This window comes from Myxocyprinus asiaticus, chromosome 2, assembly GCF_019703515.2.
Source record: "Myxocyprinus asiaticus isolate MX2 ecotype Aquarium Trade chromosome 2, UBuf_Myxa_2, whole genome shotgun sequence".
NCBI classification, from domain to species: domain Eukaryota; kingdom Metazoa; phylum Chordata; class Actinopteri; order Cypriniformes; family Catostomidae; genus Myxocyprinus; species Myxocyprinus asiaticus.
In genome coordinates this window covers 64228101-64247958 of record NC_059345.1, presented here as the reverse complement: position 1 = coordinate 64247958, position 19858 = coordinate 64228101, and the positions used below count along the sequence as shown (strand labels likewise).

The 19858-nt window shown below is 37.7% G+C and overlaps 1 protein-coding gene across 1 annotated transcript in view; it reads right to left on the bottom strand.

Annotated features, from left to right (window-relative positions):
* The window catches only part of LOC127456476 (adhesion G protein-coupled receptor L3-like), a 369401-nt gene that overhangs the window by 249153 nt on the left and 100390 nt on the right, over positions 1-19858 (bottom strand). The gene's annotated exons all lie outside the window — the stretch shown is intronic.

The following is a 19858-nucleotide window of genomic DNA, read 5'->3' as shown; positions in this document are numbered from 1 at the left end:
AAAAAAACCTCTGTGAAAAGTCTTTTAAAAAGAAACTTGAAAGTAATAATTAATGATTATGTTTTTAGTTAGTAATCTGTAAAGTAATCTGATTACAGTAAAAAAAAAAAACAATTAGAAATGTGTAGTGGATTACTTTTTCCAGAGTAACTTTCCAACACGGCTAGCAATTCACTAATTGTATTTTTTTTTTTTGGTCCCACTTTATATTACCGTATTTTCCGGAATACAAGTCATGTTTTTTTCATCATCTGAAAGGTCCTGCGACTTATAGTCCGAAGCGTCTTATATACATTTATACGCAACTGATGTCGGCCTTGTGAAACACATGTGCACCAAAACAGATGAAAACATCAGTCAGAGACGGTAGAAGCGTTTTAAAGAATTTTATTGAATAGAATACAACAGGCATATTGTTTTACTCGCAGACTTAAAGCTGTTTATTTGTGCACAGCATAGAGTTACTGATGTTATAAACAGATGTGGCTTACGTGTCGCATTCCTTTCATGAAACAAACAGAATATGAGAAACTGTTATACACGGTTACTTAAAGCAAATTCTCACGTTTAAAACAAGCCCAAAAACACTGTGATGTGTAGATTCTGAGATACTGTAATCTTTACGGAGCGGGTTTGATATCTGAGCATCTGACGGGAAGTGGGATGGCTGCTCCTGGGTCCTAATGCCAGCCGGATGCAACCTCTGTCAGTGCGACTTATACAGAGTTGCGACTTTTTCTCTTTTTTTTTTTTTTTCTCTAAACAACACAGATTTGACTCTTTTAGTCAGGTGTTACTTTAATTCTGGAAAATACGGTAGGTGTCTCTAACTACTATGTAGTAGCATTAAAGGAACAGTTCACCCAAAAATGAAAATTCTCTCGTCATTTACTCATTCTCATGCTATCTGTGTATGACTTTCTTCTGCTGAACACAAATGAAGACTTTTAGAAGAATATCTCAGCTCTGTAGGTCCATAAAATGCATGTGAATGGTGATCAAAACTCCAAAAGTTCAAAAAAGGCTTGGCATGAGGGTGAGTAAATGATGAAAGAATTTATATTTAAGAAAGCCACTTGTTTGTGAGGCTAATCGGAAAAAAACAACTTCAATTTACTAGGGAGCATAAAGACTGGACTGTGGAGCAATGGAAAAAGGTCATGTGGTCTGATGAGTTCAGATTTTCCCTATTCCAAACCAATGGGTGCATCATGGTAAGAAGGGAGGCGCATGAAGTGATGCACACTTCACGCATAGTGCCCACTGTACAAGCCTCTGGAGGCAGTGTTATGATCTGGGGTGGCTTCAGTTGGTCAGGTCTAGGCTCAGCAACGTTATGCGGCAATAAAATGAAGTCAGCTGACTACCTGAATGTACTGAATGACCAAGTTATCCCATCAATGGGTTTTTTCTTCCCTGATGGCACAGGCATATTCTAGGATGACAACGGCAAGATTCATAGAGCTTAAATTGTGAAAGAGTGGTTCAGGGAGCATGAGGAATCATTTTCACACATGAATTGGCCACCACAGTGTCCTGACCTTAACCCTATTGAAAGTCTTTGGGATGTGCTGGAGAAGACTTTACGTCATCAATACAAGATCTCGGCCAAAAATGAATGCAAATCTGGATGGAAATAAATGTCACGTTGCATAAGGTTGTCGAAACAATGCCACGACGAATGCACGCTGTAATCAAAGATAAAGGTTGTCCAACTAAATATTAGAGTATGCAACTCTTTTTGGCCAGGCAGTGTATTAAAAATATACACAGTGCAATTACATAAAATATACCCAATTATAACAATAGTCTGTACACATAAAAATACACACATTAATAATAATGCTTGTGCTCATACAGTAGTAGTTAAAGACACCTAATATAAAGTGGGTCCATATTTTTCATATAAGCAGCAAGCCATGCAGGTGTTCACGTACCCCAGACCAGGGGCTTTCAAATCAGTGTCCGGGGATCCCAAAGGGGTGCACAGAAACTTTGAGAAATAAAGTTAAATATTCACAGTTTAGAAGAGATGGACCACTAGTATTAACATGAATTGGAGAAATTGGAACTGATGTAGAAAGGAAGTCCCACTTTACAGGTAAAAGAGCCAATAACCTTTAGACGTCGCATGTCAATCAGCTCAAGAACACGCATGCGAATCAGCTGAACCACCCTGAAAAGTTGTTTGTGTGTGTGTGTGTGTGTGTGTGTGTGTGTGTGTGTGTGTGTGTTTAGCGTGATTTGAGCTAAAGCTGCACAATTTATAATACTATTGTTCTCTGACTTTCCTGCTGATTTTAAATGTGTACTTTGATCTTAATCTTGACCAACCATTTTGGAAATGTCAGACTTTCCCGATTCAAGTAGATAGGAGCTGCACTTTTATGCTTCTTGTTCACAAAGAAAATAGCTGCCCAGCCTGTCCGAGAGTGTTCCAGTCCGCAGAGTGGACTGACTTGCCTTGAAAGGGGCTTTGATATACTGTATTAACCAATCACGACCAAGTACGATGATAACAAGTGCACGTGACTGCCCGCCGTTGACGTAGGAACCTAGAAAAGAGCCGTGGCCAATGTGAAAGCCCAAATGCGATGCGTTGCTCACGCCCTGCTCACAAGTATGTGCGAATCTGCCATAAAAATACATTTAAATTGTATTGAAAATGTTTCTCTTCAAGTTATTCATCTGACATGTATACATTTACTCAAATTTATCTTTTTTCCACCCTCTATTAGAGTAAATATTTTCAAGATAATAACCATTTTTGTTGGCTTTAGTACAATAACGATATAAAAGACCATTTAATTTAGCAAACAACATGCTTTCTAATATCACATTTACTATTTTACTCGCACATAAAGGGGGTCCCTAGCAACTGACAACTATATTTGGGGGTCCTTGGCATTAAAAAGTTTGAAAAAAACCCTGCCCCAAACCATTTTTGAAGCAGTTTGTGAAACAAAGTTTGACATCAAACATACCCTGATGTGCACCAAAAATTGCACGTGTGAAAGCACCCTAAAATATCATGTCCATCACAGAATGTTATGAAACATAATACATAATTTGGTGGTGGAAATGACATATGTTGGTTCAGCAAAAGTACAAAACCTACAGAGTGCAACAGAAGTAAAAAAAAACAAAAAAAAAAAACATTAATTTTCTCCACTGGGGAACTTATTTTTAAAAATAACATCTAAACCTTTAAAGACAGACCTAACAAGAGCTCTGAGGTTGTTAAACGATGGTATATACTTCTTTTAAAGCCATCAGTTTGCGTTATTTCATTGCTGAATTTGTTTAGAAGTGGAATTGAAGAACTACACTACCCATGATCCTGAAGAAAACGATCCACCAGTCAGAGAACTGCTCTGAACAAAGCGCACCAAAAGTGCTCTGCAGCGACCGCCCACTTGCTTGGTGCACTGTGAATGATGCAATCCAGTCGGCCTCTTTACACTCTCAGTTGTACATTGTTTCTATATATATTTTCCGATTATTAATTCAATTACGTCTTTCGAATTGCTTCATGGGATTGTAGTTCACTGCCTCATTAAAGACGTTAAGTACGCAGTCTCGTACCTTTGTCTTTTTACCCGATTGTCAAATACTTTTTTTGCTTCAAATTAAAGTTTATAATGTTGTGATTCACAGTTTCATGGCTTACAACTCTTATGAAGAATTTCAAAAATTATGTTTAAGTTTATTTTCTGAAAGTGAAAAGGGCCAAAATTGTCCACAGTTTAAAAAAAAAAAACTAAAAAACACCTATATGTTGAATATAGGCTTAATTATCAATATATAAGGCCCATATTTTATTTCCAGGATGATCTAAACACAAACAGCCAGTGATCTCTGCTAACACAATTAAAGATTCATTTAGCCACTGCTACAGAAAGTGATTTCGCGGGGATGTGTCAGTAATGAGATACAAATAGACAGAAGTAGCAAAAACTTCAGGGAAAGAATATGCATGTGTGGGGAGAGTGGGTGTGCGTTTGTGTCTGCTGTCATTTATTTCCCTATGCATAAGAATTTTTATATTTATTTATTTTGCAGTGAGTTGACGAATGTGACAAGCATGTGTGTGTGTGTGTGTGTGTGTGTCCAAAAGAGAGGCGCAGTAAAGATGTCACACAAACAAGCTGCTTTTCCCCACATCCGAAAAGATTTCAAGTGTTAAAAGTTTTGAAATGCAAATAAAGGCACAAGTGTAATTCAATCGCACTCACATTTCTACACAAAAAAAAAAAGTGTCTGTTCACACATATTCACACAGGAAATAAAAGAAACGCCTTGTTTTCACACAGTTTGTTCAGGCACATTGTAACTTGAGTTTGTTCAAATTCAAAGATCCAATAGAGACCCGTTGAACGGGTCACCCAGTGTGTCCAAAACAAACAAAACACACATTCAAATACATTTAAATGTGGTACATGAGCAGAAAACTAACACCAGTCTATCCACCTGACACATGCTGGGTAGAAATATTCATTCAGTTCCAAAAATTAGGTAAAACTTCAAAAAAATTCCAAAGATCGTATCCTAGAACCTATTTATTTATTACTTCGTTTTTGCCTCGTCTTGTCTTTGCCCTCTTAGTGTATTTTGTGCTCACTATTTTTAAAATGTTCCTACCCATTTGTGAAAAATTTAATTCCATACCATGACTGGGTCTAAGGGGGCCTGGGACATAATTTGCCTCAAAAACTCCCAAGAAGATACTTTTGATGCTCCCAGCCTGACCGACAGGGAAACGATCCAAGTTGCCCATCCCCCCAAAAACATATACACGTACCCTGCCTAAGATCACATCCTGTTTTTTACTTGCGAAAATTATTTTGTTTTTGCCTTGCATTTGCCCTCTTAGTGTATTTTGTGCTCACTATTTCGAACACGACCTTTTTCTTGCCCCACATGGTTTAAATGAATGTATAGAATTCTTAGCAAACAAACTTCTCAAAAAGCAAGAAAGTTCGGGGGGCCTGGGTAGCTGAGCAAGTAAAGACGCTGACTACCACACCTGGAGTCATAAGTTCAAATCCAGGGCATGCTGAGTGACTCCAGTCTGGCTTCCTAAGCAACCAATTGGCTCGGTTGCTAGGGTGGGTAGAGTCATATTTGTTTAACCTCCTCGTGGTCACTATAATGTGCTTCTCGCTCTCAGAGGGGCGCGTGGGTGAGTTGTGCTTGGATGCCGTGGAGAATAGCATGAGTCTCCACACGCACCAAGTCTCCGCAGAGACAAGATGCGCGGATTGACAGTCTCAGACACGGAAGCAACTGTGATTCGTCCTCCGCCACCCGGATTGAGGCGAGTCACTACGCCACAACGAGGACCTAGAGCGCAGGGAATTGGGCATACCAAATTGGGGAGAAAAAGCAAGAAAGTTCCACTCTAACTCTCTTATCCCGGGGCTTTTCTAGGGCCAAAACTGCTGCTTGTGCAGGTTAAAAAGAAAACGCAGCTAAATGAGCACTTTAGTTTAAAATCCTTGATATTTCCCACATCGAGAGGTAGAGGGGAGAGTTGTGTGTGCAATCTGGCAACCGTGTCTCATGGTTATATTACGAACGAGTCTCCTGTGAACTGTAGATGCACAGAATGTGCTTCCTTTAAGTGCCTGGTCAGTTAGATGCACAAACCAGAACACACTGTTTTTAATAGTTAATCTTTTTAAGTGAATGCTATTACTGCCACAAATCCCTGCAGTCTAAATAACTTGAAATTGCACTAATTAAAAGAGAAGTGGGAAGGCTGCAGTGGAATTAATTAGACACTTTTAGAAAACACACTCATGCCCGATCGCTATTATCAACTGTCCCTGAACAAAGAAATTAATTAAGAATGTCAAAAATATCCTGACTGACACAAAATGTATTATTGAACTTTTTCTTGGTATATTCATGAGATTTTTAGTCTAGAGACCACTGCTAATGTTACATGCACGTACCCACCATGTTACGTAATGTACCGGTTTCAATATGATATACTCTGATTGGTGACTTATTCTCTATATTTATTTCATGCAATATTAACATCAGCTGTAACACAATTATGCATTAGGAATTCACCTAGAGTCTAGAGACAAGACACCATATTCACACAAACACACTCACAAAACAACTTCAGATGGAGCAGAGTTTCTGTAGGGTTGCATCATGACACAGATGAAGAGAGAAGTTCAGGTTATTTATTTAATGAGAGAGAGAGAGAGAGAGAGAGAGCATTGATGTCGAGTGTGTGTGGGTTTACTTACCTATAGTTTGGATACAAAATTCTCTCTAGAAGGGAGCTAAATCTGACAAACCTCACCTTTGGGGACATCCTCGGTGGTAAAAATGGTTCAGAAATAGCACAACTAATATTTAAACATCCGTGAAGAACAAGTGGCATTTGAAGCCATTAGTGTCAATGTGCCACTTTTGAAATTTTTATGACTTTTGAAATGCATTTCAGAGTTTTGGCAGAGGGGAATATTGTCAGTTTATTAACTAGGAATGTCCTGATACCATTTTTTTTTTTTTGAGAACAAGAATGAATCCCGAGTATTGATAATTCATTTTTGGTACTCGCCAATATAGAGTCCAATACCTGTTTTTTCTCCATATTAACAGTTTATTTCAATTTAAAACTGTGTTTAAATAAATACATTCATTAAAACTTTAATAAAATGTACATAATATTGTATTATTTTTTATCAAATGAAGTGCTTAGAGAACCTCACAGCACAATCCAAAATACAACGAGATATTTTTGTCAAATAAAGTGCTGTATGACAGAGCATCACATATGTGATATTGTTTATATTTAATACAATTACTATTGATTTATTATTATTATTATAATAAGTAGTAGTATTAATAGTAGTAGTAATACAGTGAATATTACATAACTTTACAATAGTGATATATTTGTCATAATTTTTTCATTTAAATTAAGCTTTTATTTTGACTGAGCTTTTATTTTGAAGTGTTTGTGTTATGATGGTAGCTTTTCAGTCAGGAAAAGCCAGTTGCTAAGTGAATCAAATTATTTAACCACAAAAGGTTGCTATTTTGTTAAATAAGTATGTGCCTCGTGCTACAATTTCTGTTCGCTGTCATCTGCTACAAACAGCGCTCACGATGCTCATTACAGTGTTTTCCCTGTATGAGTCAAGGAGATTTAAAAAGGTACGTGAAGCCGGCATTAGCACAAAACTGTCTCCATACATTCACTAGTGCTCACATTTGAAGCGCGCAGCACATGCAAATTTAAATTACGATTTTATTTTGACTGAGCTTTTATTTTGAAGTGTTTGTGTTATGACAGTAGGTTTTCAGTCAGGAAAAGTTGGCCGCTACATGAATCAAATTATTTAACTGCAAAAGGCTGCTATTTAAATAAATATGTACTCTGTATGTGCCTCACGCTACAAAGTGAATTTGTGCTCTGTTCTCTGTCATTTGCTACAAACAGCACTCGAGGCTCATGACAGTGTTTTCCCGTATGAGCCAAGGAGGAGCTTTAAAAAGGTATGTGCAGCCGGCGTCAGCACAACACTGTCTCTACGCATTCACAAGTGCTCACATTTGAAGCATGCAGCACATGCAAACTATATACAGTTGTGCTCAAAAGTTTGCATACCCTGGCAGAAATTGTGAAATTTTGGCATTGATTTTGAAAATATGACTGATCATGCAAAAAAAACTGTCTTTTATTTAAGGATAGTGATCATATGAAGCCATTTATTATCACATAGCTGTTTGGCTCCTTTTTAAATCATAATAACAAAAACCACCCAAATGGCCCTGATCAAAAGTTTACATACCCTTGAATGTTTTGCCTTATTACAGACACACAAGGTGACACATACAGGTTTAAATGGCAATTAAAGGTTAATTTCCCACACCTGTGGCTTTTTAAATTGCAATTAGTGCCTGTATATAAATAGTCAATGAGATTGTTAGCTCTCATGTGGATGCACTGAGCAGGCTAAATACTGAGCCATGGGGAGCAGAAAAGAACTGTCAAAAGACCTGCGTAACAAGGTAATGGAACTTTATAAAGATGGAAAAGGATATAAAAAGATATCCAAAGCCTTGAAAATGCCAGTCAGTACTGTTCAATAACTTATTAAGAAGTGGAAAATTCAGGGATCTCTTGATACCAAGCCAAGGTCAGGTAGACCAAGAAAGATTTCAGCCACAACTGCCAGAAGAATTGTTTGGGATTCAAAGAAAAGCCCACAGGTAACCTCAGGAGAAATACAGGCTGCTCTGGAAAAAGATGGTGTGGTTGTTTCAAGGAGCACAATACGACAATACTTGAACAAAAATGAGTTGCATGATCGAGTTGCCAGAAAGAAGTCTTTACTGCACCAATGCCACAAAAAAAGCCCAGTTACCATATGCCCGACAACACCTTGACACGCCTCACAGCTTCTGGCACACTGTAATTTAAGTGACGAGACCAAAATAGAGCTTTATGGTCACAACCATAAGCGCTATGTTTGGAGAGGGGTCAACAAGGCCTATAGTGAAAAAACCATCCCCACTGTGAAGCATGGTGGTGGCTCACTGATGTTTTGGGGGTGTGTGAGCTCTAAAAGGCACGGGGAATCTTGTGAAAATTGATGGCAAGATGAATGCAGCATGTTATCAGAAAATACTGGCAAACAATTTGCATTCTTCTGCACGAAAGCTGCGCATGGGACTCTCTTGGACTTTCCAGCACGACAATGACCCTAAGCACAAGGCCAAGTTGACCCTCCAGTGGTTACTGCAGAAAAAGGTGAAGGTTCTGGAGTGGCCATCACAGTCTCCTGACCTTAATATCATCGAGCCACTCTGGGGAGATCTCAAACATGCGGTTCATGCAAGATGACCAAAGACTTTGCATGACCTGGAGGCATTTTGCCAAGACGAATGGGCAGCTATACCACCTGCAAGAATTTGGGGCCTCATAGACAACTGTTACAAAAGACTGCACGCTGTCATTGATGCTAAAGGGGGCAATACACAGTATTAAGAACTAAGGGTATGCAGACTTTTGAACAGGGGTCATTTCATTTTTTTCTTTGTTGTCATGTTTTGTTTTATGATTGTGCCATTCTGTTTTAACCTACAGTTGAATATGAATCCCATAAGAAATAAAAGAAATGTGTTTTGCCTGCTCACTCATGTTTTCTTTAAAAATGGTACATATATTTCCAATTCTCCAAGGGTATGCAAACTTTTGAGCACAACTGTATTTATCTCATTAACCCTTTCGCATGTGTGATCAAACCGTTGTGATTAAACTAGGCTGGGCTCAGAGGCGTACGATCAAACCGGTGTTTTTTGTCACTTCTGACCTTGAGTGACCCAGTCATCATTCACTTTAACTAGATGTAAAAGCAGCCAGGACATACTTCCAAATTCACACTTTGTGTTCCATAGAAGAAAAAGTCATACAGGGTTGGAAAAACATGAAGGGGAATAAGTGATGACAGAATTTTCATTTTTGAGTGAACTGTTCCTTCAAGCCTGCTGTACAATCAACTGTGTTGGGTAAGTTACTCAAATAAAGTAATCCACTCCAAATTACTAATAACATACAGCTCTCTAAAAATGTTAATCAGATTACTTTACTGATTTCTTCATGTAATCACATTAATAATTACTTTGCTTTAAAGACACATTTTTCAGAGAAATGTTTTTGTTTTTCTGTTCAACGAATTCAAAATAATGTCTATTCCCTCCTTGTTCACTGTCAGACGCAAGTCATACACTCGTTTGTTCCTTACTATGAGGGGTGCACATCCTTCAACTGTCACAGAAACATAAACAGATGTACATATGAATGTAATTCACATTTTAAACATAATGCATCAAATATTATTTCAGAAATGTGTAACCCAAAAAATTCACTTAAAAGTAATTAACTTAACTGAAAGCCAGTAACTGTTCTGATTGCAACAATTTAAATGAAGTGTGTACTTTTTACTTTAAAAGTAATCAGATTATTTCAATCTAATCTAATTACTTTGTAATCAGATTACACCCAATACTGAAATCAATGGTCTTTATGTCTGAATATACGGCATACATTTATTTAGACTTTGGTCAAGACTGACAGATTAACTGTCCATTGTAGGTAATCAGTTCCAGTTACGTTCTGAGATACTAATTGAAAATCATGCAGCACAAATAAAGGCACTAGAGTGACTGTGCAATAAACATTTTCCCAGACAGACACCAATCATAACGAGAAAGTAATTTAATGACAGGCATAAAGAAAAGCAAATGGTGTTAACATTTTTCACGAATAGCTACTTTGCTCCTTTTCATTTTTCATTAGAGGGGCATCTAACTGCAGGACTGTGGCCAAAATCATCTGAATTCGATGAAGGCAAAGATGATTAAACTCTAAGTCACGGTGCTGGGGAGTCGATCTGGGCTGCATTTTCCAAAAGCATTGTAAACCTAAGTAGATCATAGGATCCATTGGCACCAATGGTCTCAATGATCACCTTAATCTTGCAGTGCCTTTGGGAAACAGCCCTGATTTGTTTTGTTTGCCTGCATGCTTCCCGCTCCCTTCGTGTCTCTCTTTGGGTGCCACGCGATTGACGTTCATTAGCTGATCAGTGGCACCTGTGTCTCATCTCCTCTCCCCTATTTAGTCTCCCTTGTGAGTGCTGTTTGTTGCCAAACTAATTTGTGAGTTCGCTCATTGTGCCTTGCCTCCTGTCAGTCCTGTTTTGTTCTTTAGTGTTTTTTCTCAGTCATTATTCCCTCTGCCTGTTGGATTTACTTGGATCACACTCTGCAACCATATCTACCCTCATCAGCCTTTTCATCTCCTCTGCCCGAGTGACTAATCTGTTCAGTAACCATGTACACTGAACAAAAATATAAACGCAACATGTAAAGTGTTGGTCCCATGTTTCATGAGCTGAAATAAAAGATCCCAGAAATTTTCCATACGCATTGATTAGATTAGATTAGGGCCTAATGAATTTATTTCAATTGACTGATTTCCTTAAATGAACTGTAACTCAGTAAAATCTTTGAAATTGTTGCATGTTGCATTTATATTTTTGTTCAGTATATCTGCTCTCCACTCTGGTGCCTCTACATCCTCTGTCTGTTCCACATCACATTGTCTACTCCTTCACTGATCATTTCCTGCCTGGACTGTTTACTTTGGTTTTCATTGTTTATTTCAATAAACCACATTGTCTGTTTATACTGCTCGTGAGTCCTCCCTACTGTTGCTACATGACACTTTGGCTCTATATCTCACTATGGATCCAGCGGCGGGGTCAGGGAGTTTACTTTTAAAATTTGAAAGCCCCTGGATACATAAAAAATAATCTGTGGTACCATTTTAAAACTTCTCTGGCGAGCTGAAAAAAGATGCATTTCTTTTCAAGCAGCAGCAATGATGAGTTCTGACTCAACTGCGTGCATTCGTTTACTCCACTGTGTTTTACATGGATTATTGCATCAATCTCAAATATCTGCTGATCAGGAACCACATCGATCTCAAACTCTTGCCGCAAAGCGACACCACTCTCCCGTTCCTGTTAGGGTTTCCAATCGATTCTCCCCACTCAGTGATGCACCCACTGAGAATCATGTTGAAAGAGCCTTAATAATTGGTGATTCTATTGTAAGAAATGTGGAAATAGAGACTCCAGTCACCATTATTAAATGCATTTCCAGTGCTCGAGTGTCTGACATCAGATCCAATTTACAAGTGCTGGCTAATGCCAAATGTAGATTTTTTTAAATTGTTATTCATGTCGGCACTAACGATGTACGACTTCGCCAGTCAGAGATCACTAAAGATAATGTTAGAGATGTGTGAACTTGCAAAAATGATGTCAGACACTGTAATATGGCCCCCTCCCTGCTCATCGTGGTGACGAAGTTTATAGTAGATTAGTATCACTGAACGGCTGGATGTCTGAGTGGTGTCCGGAGAATAGCATAGGATTTATAGACAGTTGGGAGAATTTTTGGGGTAGACCTGACCTGCTAAATAGAGACGGACTCCATCCCTCCAGGGAAGGTAATTTGTAATTTGGCTCATAGTCTTAATAATGATAGTATTTGACTAACTGGGGCCCAGGTCAGGAAGCAGACAAACTGGTTAATCCGAATGTCTGCTAGCTGCCTTGAGACGTCACAAAGGTCACAAACTACAACACAGAGACTGTATCACCTAGATATCATATAAAGACTGTGTCTGTTCCCCAAACTACCAAACACAAACCCCTCACTAAATCATACAGAAAAAATTCGAGGGTCAAACTTGAAAAAAAAAAATACAATAAATTGAAGATAAACATAATATAAAAGGTAGGTCTACTAAACATTAGACCTCTTTCTACCATAAAATTATTACAGAACATAGTTTGGGTGCACTCTGTTTGACTGAAACCTGTCTTAAACTGGATGAATATATTCGTTTAAATAAATCTACTCCTTAGGTTATTGTTATAAACATAAGCCTCCTCTGAAGGGTCGAGGAAGAGGTGTTACTACAATTTACAGTGAAGTTTTTGGTGTTACTCAGAGGACAGAATATAAGTTTAAGTCTTTTGAACTAATAATGCTTAATGTAACACCGTCAGATATAAATAAAAAATGTCTGTCATTTTTGCCCTTGCTACAGTACATAGATCACCCGGGCCGTACTCAGATTTCCTTGGTGAATTTGCAAATTTTCTATCAGATCCAGTAGTTAATGTAGATAGAGCTTTAATTGTTGGTGACTTCAACATTCACATAGATAATGAAAATGACACATTGGGATTAGCATTTATTGATATTCTCAACTCTCTTGGAGTCAGACAAAATGTGACAGGACCAACTCATTGCCATTATCATATGCTATATTTAATTCTGTCATATGGAGTTGATACTATAGAAATTCTACCGCAGAACAATGACATCTCAGATCATTACCTCATCTCTTGTTTGCTGCGATCAGCTAATGTTACTCAATCTACACCACATCATTCAGGTAGAACCATTCTTTCGACCACTATAGATAGCTTCACTAATAATCTTCCAGAAATGTCTCATACTCAGTAAGCCAAAAAGTCTAGAAGAACTTGATGTAATGACAGAAAATATAAATACATTCTTCTCTAGCACTCTTGATAGTGTCGCCCCACTTCGATTAAAAAAAATTCAAGAAAAAAGCCCCATACCATGGTACAATGATCACACTCATGCTCTCAAGAGAGCAGCTCAGAAAATGGAGTGCAAGTGGAAGAATAAAAAATTAGAGGTATTTCGCAGTGCATGGAAGGATAGTGTCTGTAGCTACAGGTCAGCATATTTTAGCAAACTCATACAAAATAACCACAACAATCCTAGGTGTTAATTCAGTACTGTGGCTAAATTGGTTAGGAATAAAGCATCGACTGAACCAGATATTCCATCGCAGCACAATAGTAATGACTTCATGAATTTCTTTACTGATAAAACGGAAATAATCAGAAATAAAATTGGAACTATGCAATCAACTGTCACAGCACCTCAGAAAACAGTGCCTCATAATTTTCCTCATGAGCAACTTCAATCCTTCGCTGTCTTAAGTCATGAAGAACTAACAAAACTTATCAACAAATCAAAAGCCACAACATGTTAGATCCAATACCAACTAAGCTCTTAAAATAGGTATTCCCTGTAATCTCAGAACCTCTTCTTAATATTATACAATCCTCACTATCCTTAGGACATGTCCCAAGAAACTTTAAAATGGCAGTTACCAAACCGCTTATGAAGCCACAGCTTGATCCTGGAGAACTGGCTAATTACAGACCGATTTCAAATCTACCATTTATGTCGAAAATACTAGAAAAGGTAGTGTCCTCCCAACTATGTTCATTTCTACAGAGAAACTGTATATATGAATGTGGCAGGGCAGGGCCGGGTCGTGATTCTACACACCCGGCTCGTAATCAGGCTGATTAGCCCGAGAGGGATAAAGACCAACTGGAGACGGCAGTGCGGCAGAGAGAGTGTTACGGACAGCTGTCCGACACCTGTGTGTGTGTGTTTGTGTCTTTTGGTTTAAGTTCATTATTAAATTATTATTTATATTGTTAAGCCGGTTCTCGCCGCCTCCTTCTCGGGTTTCGGCACCAGTGTAACACATCAATGGAAAGGAGGCAGCGAGAACCGGCTTAACAATATAAATAATAATTTAATAATGAACTTAAACCAAAAGATACAAACCAAACACACACACAGATGTCGGACAGCTGTCCGTAACTTTCTCTCTGCCGCACTGCTGTCTCTAGTCGGCCTTTATCCCCTCGGGCTAATCAGTCTGATTAGGAGCCGGGTGTGTAGAATCATGTGCCGGCCCCACCCTGCCACAATGAACAATTCCAGTCAGGATTTAGGCCCCATCACAGTACAGAGACTGCACTTAGAGTTACAAATAACTTACTCTTATCATCTGATCGCAGCTGCATTTCTATTCTAGTGCTTTTAGAACTTAGTGCTGCCTTCGACATGATAGATCACAACATTCTTTTGAATAGGATGGAGAATTATGTTGGAATTAGTGGACTTGCATTAGCATGGTTTAGGTCCTATTTATCAGACCGCTACCACTTTGTATGTGTAAATGAAGAATTGTCAAATCAAACAAAAGTATGGAGTGCCACAGGGATCAGTTTTAGGGCCTCTGCTTTTCTCCTTATACATGCTACCCCTGGGAGATATTATCAGGAATAATGGAATAAGTTTCCACTGTTATGCCGATGATAATCAACTTTATATTTCTACTAAACCCAACGAAAATTCATAATTCTCCAAATTAGCAGTGTGTATCAATGAAATCAAAGAGTGGATGGCCAGAAATTTTCTTCTACTCAATTCCGACAAAACAGAAGTACTAATTATTGGACCAAAAACCTCTAGATAAGCCGCTAAAATATAATTTGACTCTCAACGGATGTACTGTTACGTCATCTTATACAGCGAAGAAATTGGGTGTTATATTTGATACCAATCTGTCCTTTGAAAATCAAATTTCCAATGTTTGTAGAACAGTATTCTTCCACCTCAGAAATATTGCTAAGTTACGACACATGCTCCCTGTTGCTCATGCCGAAAAACTAATTCATGCGTTCATGACCTCAAGACTAGATTATTGTAATGCATTACTGGGAGGATGTCTGGCAAGTTCAATAAATAAACTTCAATTGGTTCAAAATGCAGCTGCCAGAGTGCTGACTAGAACCAAGAAACATAATTATATTAGCCCCATTTTATCATTGTTACATTGTCTACCAGTTAAATTTTGTATTAATTTTAAAATTGTTAACTATGTACAAAGCTTTGAATGATCTCCACAGTATTTAAGTGATCTTCTGACACGCTATATTCCGTCACGTTCATTACGATCGCAAAATTCTGGCTTTTTATTAGTTCCTAGAATATCAAAATCCACAAAAGGAGGTAGATCCTATTCATATTTGGTTCCTAAACTACAGAATACTGTTTGGGATGCAGAGACACTCACTCAGTTTAAGTCTAGACTAAAGACTCATCTATTTAGCCAGGCATACACCTAATTTATCCATCAACTCACAATTAGGCTGCTTTAGTTAGGTCTGCTGGAACCAGAAACATCTATCATGATCTATAACTGCATAAAATTGAATGACATCTACACTAATATTATTCTATTTGTTTCCCATTTGATTCATATCCTCGAGGGTACCAGCACCGGCCATATCCATCTCCGTTCCTGCTTGGTGTCGGACTCCACTGCTATGGTCTCTGAGTGATGACGACTAAATGCAGCCGGAGCTAGCCAGACATCACTTCAGTCTTATACGAGGACTTCAGAATTGATGCCAATGCCAACTGTAAGACATCGAAAACTTCATATGCCACTGCCTGAACCTTGGATTTAAGATGGGCCCCACCAAACCTCACCAAAATGACCTGCAGGTTGAACTGTGATGCACCTCATTGATCTCTGCCTGCATCACCTTTGACTATTGATGGACTACACTCTTGATATGGAATACATAGACTATCAATTACTTGCCAACAAAAGCCTTCATCAGTCAACTAACAAAGGACAATGCATCTATGTGAACTTCTGCAGTTAATCCAGGATGGACTTCAAAGACATTAGTCATTAATCTTACAGTAAAAAAAAAAAAAAAAAAAAAAAAAATTTAACACTGGACCTTAACACTTAGTTTACTAATCTTAAACCAGGACCTGCACTGCACACAAATAACTAATATTGGCATTATATTCATGCTGTTTAGCCAGAGGGGAACTGGCCCCCACAGTGAGCCTGGTTTCTCCCAAGATTGTTTTTCTCCATTAACCAACATCTTATGGAGTTTTGTGTTCCTTGCCAGAGTCGCCTTCAGCTTGCTCATGGGGTTCTAAATACAATTATAATGTAATTATTTAATTTATACACAATTTACTATCATATTTATCCCTCTGGGGTCGACGGACACGCCGGCGCGTCCTGCTGGATTTTTCCCGCATAACAGTGGAAACAACTTAAAATACTCTGTCATTTTTGGGCATACAGATAAGTGTAAGACATCATTAGAGACTATAAAGGGTCTACTTTTATTTGTGTACACTCACAATAACAACAAAACATTGTGCTTTTGTAAAATAAAGAAAATAAACAGGGTGTGCTTTCAGCCGTCTCTGTCTCCGCGAGCATCTTTCTGAAACACGTCACAAAAATGAACTGAAATTCTGTGAATACTTATCAGACAAACATGTCTACTTTTAAATAAAACAATTCAAATTTAAAGCAAATATTCTCCTGCAATGTAATCTGTATGAAACAAAGCGATGTGCAGTTTCTCCTGGCTCAGCTAATTATCCCTAATGTGATCACACCCACCAGCAGAGCGCACTATTCATATGGTAATGTGCTGAGGCGATCAATGCAAATGGTAAACGCCCCCAACAATGCCTTAAAAACATCAAGTTCATCATCCCATTCATTCACTTTCCTGCGCGTTTGGAAGATGGCACGCTACACAGGTGAGGAAGCTCTACATATGGTCCTGGATAGTGACGAAGAGTTCACATTTTCCTCAGAAGAAGAGCGGGACTCCGACGATGAATGTTTACATTTTGAAGAGCGATTTGATCCAGTAGAGGATACAATTCTGGATGAGTAAGTCATTTAGTTTTACTTACATTACATTAGTTGACATGCTATTTTATATAAACATGTACATACAGTATTTTACTAGTTGGACTATTTCCAGACTTGCCAGCCAATATTCAAAGTACTAAAATTTGAAATATGTCCTAATAGGCAAGTTTTAGTTACATTTAAATGTTGTTTCGGCTAAAGCAGGTATTTAAATTGTATGCTGTATGATATAAATATGATATGTAATATGATATAAAAATAATATGAATGTTTAGATTATATTTTAACTAGTGTTTATGCTGCCTCATTATCATCAACGAAGCTTGTGCTTGCAAATATCTGTTCGGGTGTAAATGTGTAAAATGTGCTGTAAATATGCACATATTAGAAAATCAGCATATTAGAATGATTTCTGAAGGATCATGTGACACTGAAGACTGCAATAATGATGCTGAAAATTCAGCTTTGATCACAGGAATAAATTGCATTTTACAATATATTCAAATAGAAAACAGTTATTTTAAACTGTACAAATATTTCACAATATCACTGTTTTCGCTGTATTTTGGATCAAATAAATGCAGCCTTGGTGAGCAGAAGAGACTTCTTTTAAAAACATTAAAACATCTTACAGATCTAAAAACTTTTAAACAGTAGTGTAGGTCTAAAGTTTTTAAGTCTTTATGTAAAGAAAATGTATAGTCAGATAATACATTCAATCATTAAGTCTCCTCACATTAATTCTCTCTCAGGGGAGGGGTCTTTGTCTCCTCAGGTGTGAATCACATCAATATTCATGATCATCCATGCCTCCTCGCATATGGCCTGGATGATCTTACAAAAGTGTCTTACAAAAGTTAAATGACTATATTGTTTTGTATGAATGAGTGATCAGGATGGTTTTCACATCATTTTTGTAGCAAAAACTCCAGGCTACAAGATCCAGTTCTCAAAAGTCTCGTGAACAAATGTTTAGTATGTGTTATATGGCCTTATTTCAGTGACTTACAATGTGTTTTTTCAAAAATCACGCATAAACGTTATTTTCTCAAAGATACAAACATGTACATACATGTTGCTCACATATTATTGTAGCCCAGTTTGTGCTGAATACAGTGTTATCAGACTTTAGCCATTAATATGTTTTTAAGCAACTGAAAAAAGCACAAATGTCAAGGCATGTCAAAACTTCTCCAGGGCCCAAAACACCCTCAGACCCCAGAGGGTTAATTAAACTACACAATGATCACTAAGACTTTATAGATATTAGTTAATTTTTTGGTAAATGCATGATTTTCTTTAAAGCTGCTTTGAAACAATGTGGGTTGTGAAAAGCGTTATACAAATAAAAATGACTTGACTTTATCGTTATTTTGCTCAATGAGGAAAGGAGAAGAAACGGGTGTCAATACTGGGTTCTCCCCTTTCTTGAGAGAAGAGAGGAACATGGGGAGTTCCACAGACTGATACAGGAGTTGAAGTTGTATCATGATAGTTTATCATCAATACTTCAGAATGTCCGTTTACGAATTCAAGACTTTGCTTCATCTAATTCCTGCAAACCCAACGACCCTGAAAAGCATTTGGCCTTGTGTTTACAGTGAGTTTCTTTACATCTTTTATAGGCTTGTATGTGGGTTATGCCTAGAATTCGGTGACCTCAGTGCAAGTTATAGTTTTTCTATTTATATTTTGTGTCCCTCGATTTATTGTCCATCCTGTTATATCATGATACTGCCATATATGCAGCAGAGCTAAAGAGGTAAACTGGCCATCAGTGAGCATGTTACACTATGCGATCCAAGACTGGCAAGAAATCTTACCTGCAAATTCTGTCTCTAAGTTTATTTCCACATGTTATTTTCTAACATGTGTGCGTTATGAGAGAAATTGTAAGCTCTTAAATATGGTCTCTGAAAAGGCGGTTCAAACAGGATTCTCAATCATTTTCAAGTAGGTTAGTAGGTGAGAGAAACAGACAGATGTTGGGTTGTTTGGGATAATCCTGTGGAATTCAGTGAAGGTCTGTTTACAAGTCTTTGTAATTGTAAACATACAAAAATTACATTAAATCTGCTATTTAATACACAGAGGAATCATCATACACAGAGGACATCATATAATTTAAATGTTTGGACATATTTGGACCTGCAGGGCTGAACAGTAAGGATTTTTTTTTTCTGCTTGCCGTACCAACATTTTTACTGGCTCCACCACAAAAATGATAAATGTTATCTTTTGCAACATATTTTTATATGTGAGAAGGTTATAAAATACGGTTTTAAGCACTCCACTTCAACCCTTAACAGTGTATAAATCACTGTAATGTTACTTATACTGTAGATACATTAATGCAAAAAATGACATATTGCTCATTACTTCCAAAAATGCAATAAATCACGTACATATTCACATAGTAAATGCTGTCCATCACATTCAAATGAAACGTCACATGAAAATTCACATTAAAGTCAATACAGTAATTCAGTAAGCAATGCCGGTGTGTAGACATCAATATCCCAGATAAAGCTTTAGTATAGATTGCTACATTCAGGTCATTTAATTTCAGCAGCAGGAGGAACTTCCGTGAAATGGTTGCTTAAAACACCAGTGCCATTTCCTCGAAACAAAACAGTGTACAATTCACCCGTTGTTTGGTGTGTGCATTTAAAAGCTCACCAGCTTTAGGGCTGTGTGAGTGTATTT